This window comes from Corapipo altera, unplaced genomic scaffold, assembly GCF_003945725.1.
Source record: "Corapipo altera isolate COAL_440 unplaced genomic scaffold, ASM394572v1 128385, whole genome shotgun sequence".
Classification (NCBI taxonomy): Eukaryota; Metazoa; Chordata; class Aves; order Passeriformes; family Pipridae; genus Corapipo; species Corapipo altera.
The window spans coordinates 7,196-10,510 of record NW_020885685.1 but is presented as its reverse complement, the minus strand read 5'-3'; the positions used below and the strand labels follow the sequence as shown (position 1 = coordinate 10,510).

At 46.2% G+C, this 3,315-nt stretch overlaps 1 long non-coding RNA gene across 1 annotated transcript; it reads left to right on the top strand.

The window, feature by feature from the left end:
- The first annotated feature begins 28 nt into the window (after positions 1-28).
- LOC113940723 lies at positions 29-2,810 on the top strand. Its single transcript, XR_003525522.1, has 2 exons — positions 29-145; positions 1,752-2,810. It is a non-coding gene; the product is annotated as an uncharacterized LOC113940723 (long non-coding RNA).
- The last annotated feature ends 505 nt before the right edge of the window (positions 2,811-3,315 follow it).

The following is a 3,315-nucleotide window of genomic DNA, read 5'->3' as shown; positions in this document are numbered from 1 at the left end:
CCTCTGATCTTGATCTGCTTCTTCTTCATTGCTCTGCAGCTCATCTTTGAAGGGATCCGTGGCCCTGGCATCGAAGGGGACATTGCCATCGATGACGTGTCCATTGTGGAAGGGGAGTGCATGAAGTCAGACCAACCGGCCAACAGTAAGTGCTGCTTCTCCACACGAGGGGCAGAAAGGTCCTCAGGGGTTTATTTAGCTGAGACAACTCCCCAAATGGATTTTTTTTCCCAGGAGAACAATATCTGATTTGGTTGGAGAGGCTTAGGTTGAAATGTTTGCCTTGGAAATGGCTTTGTTCAGGTAGAGGGTGAGCAGAGATGCCAGTGAAAGGCTGGGGGTGTTGGGCAGAGAGAGCAATGGGTGACTCTCCACAGTGGGCTGGGCAACTACAATCTTTTCCAGGAGAACAACACCTGGTTTGGTTGGAGAGGCTTAAATTGGAATGTTTTCCTTGGAAATACTTTTTTCAGAGGGAAAAATGCTGGCTGAGCAGAGATATCAGTGAAAGGGTGTTGGGCAGAGAGAGTAGCGGGTGACTCCGTGGTGGGCTGAGCTGGGCAGCCACAATTTTTTCCAGGAGAATAATACCTGGTTTGGTTGGAGAGGCTTAAATTGTAGTGTTTTCCTTGGAAATGGCTTTGTTCAGGTAGAGGGTGAGCAGAGATGCCTGGTGGGGGTGTTGGGCAGAGGTGAGAACAGTGAGCGACTCCCACAGCGGGCTGGGCTGTGCAGTCCCAATTTGAGACAGTCAAACACATAAAGCAATATTAAAAACATATTCAGAGGGTCCAAATAACATAAAATTCATGAAAATCACTGTTATGATTCCCTGTGGACCTTCTTTCATCCCTCCACCCCCATGTGTGCATTGCACAGACTGGAACTGTGCAGCCAGGTGGATTTTCATCCCAGTGTCTCTGCCCTATTTGGTTTTGAGCTGGATTTTCATCCCAGTATCTCTGCCCTCTTTAGCTGTGAGGTGGATTTTCATCCCAAAATCTCTGCCTTATTTGGTTTGTGAGGTGCATTTTCATCCCAATATCTCTGCCCTCTTTAGTTGTGTGGTGGATTTTCATCCCAGTGTCTCTGCCCTATTTAGCTGTGAGGTGGATTTTCACCCCAATATTTCTGCCCTATTTAGTTGTGATCTGGATTTTCATCCCCATGTCTGTGCCCTTTTTAGTTGTGAGGTGGATTTTCATCCCAATATCTCTGCCCTCTTTAGTTGTGAGGTGGATTTTCATCCCAGTGTCTCTGCCCTATTTAGCTGTGAGGTGGATTTTCATCCCCATGTCTGTGCCCTCTTTAGGTGTGAGGTGGATTTTTATCCCAATATCTCTGCCCTCTTTAGTTGTGAGCTGGATTTTCATCCCAGTGTCTCTGCCCTATTTAGCTGTGAGGTGGATTTTCATCCCAGTGTCTCTGCCCTATTTAGCTGTGAGGTGGATTTTCATCCCAATGTCTCTGCCCTGTTTAGTTGTGAGGTGGATTTTCATCCCAATATCTCTGCCCTATTTAGCTGTGAGGGTTGTTCTCATTCCCTGTGTGTAGGAGGTGATCTTGTTCCTGCAGGGGAGGTTGGTGGCCTTCAGTGGGACATGTGGGGACATCCCAAGTGAGCCCCATCCCGCCACCTCCACATGATTGTGCAGCTCCTGGTGGTTGAACCCTCGATCTTCTAAGCCTTGTAGAGTTCTGACTGTGTCTGGGCAGCTCTTTAATTGTCCTTTCCCCTCCTTTTTCTGTAGATTTACGATCAGGTGCTGTTGGGACATTCTCACATATACGACTCCTCCCACTTCTCCTCCTCATGTCTGTCTTAAGTCATCAGAGGTGACCTTATCCTGGCAGAGGCTACAAAAGATTCACCAGGCACTGGCATGAAGAAGAAGAGTCTTTGTAAAATGGACATTTTAAAAACAAACTACCAAAGATTCCTCCACTGAACTGACTCGAAAGTTAAATAAGTACGTAAATAAATAATTAAAAAATGAACAAAACAAAAAAAAGGTAATTAAGAAAGCACTGGGGACATAAAAGGCATCACGAGCCACGTGTGAGGATGGGATCTGGCCTAAGGAAGGAAGAGACCTTCAGGTGCTTTTGTGGTCAATGATGAATTCAGCATCATCTGGTTGAACTCTCGGTGAAGAGCTATAGAAACCCTTGTCAAAGCACAAAAAGTCATGGCTGGTTTTGTTTCAAATGAATAGTTTGCTTGTTACCATGGAAACCTAATGGCCTGCCAAAAAGAAAAAAAAACACACACACAAAAAAAAACAAAAACAAAAAAAAGGAAAGAGGAAATAAAGAACAAAAAAAAAAGAGAGAGAGAGAGAAACACCTCACTGTAAACAGGGTATGTGAAGAGCTGGCATTCATTTCCCCCTGCAGAAGGTTTTTTAGTGTGGAGTTAAACAAATGTAGGCCCTTCCTACTTTGGCTGTCGCCTCCCTTAGGGAATCACCCGGGATCAGAGCCGGTTTCAGACGTTCCTGTTTTCATTTCTCATGGCTCTGCTTGAGAACTGTGTGTGCTGTCTCCTCTTTGCATGCATTTCCCAGCCACCAGGACGTGCCACCCTGGGCTTTACACGTTACACGGGATTTTTCCGGGATTTTCGGAGTTTGCTTGCGGCCACTTCGCCCCCTCCTCCCCTCTCCCTCCTCCCCTCCTCCCCCGACCCGAGTCATCCGTTCCGACGACGAAGGGAAGAAACCAAACCACCGTCTTTTATAAATTGCCATGGAAACCAAGTGCCTTCAATGAAACAAGCCTGAGTTAAAACAAACAAAAAAACGAACAAACAAACAAACAAAAAAATAAAACAAACAAAAACGAAAATATATTTAAATATATATATATATATATATAAAAAGAATAAATGTAAGGAGAATAACGGTTTCAAAAGGAAGCTTGCACTGCTAAAAAACGTGGGTTGTGCAAACTTTTTTCTAAACAAACTACAGAGCCTGGGTGTGCAGGGCAAGGAGACGGAGCCGCTTCCGGAGATGGAGGGATGGATGGATGGGATGGACCTTGCTTCCAGAGACGGATGGATGGGATGGACCTCGCTTCTGGAGATGGATGGATGGATGGAAGGGATGGACCTCGTTTCCAGACATGGATGGATGGGATGGACCTCGCTTCTGGAGATGGATGGATGGGATGGATGGGATGGACCTCGCTTCTGGAGATGGATGAGATGGATGGGATGGACCTCAAAGCTGCTGCCCGAGCCCTCCTTTGGGATGAGGGATTTGTTGGTGTGACCTCCCAGACGGCCACGGCCTTTCAGCTTCTTATCCCTTA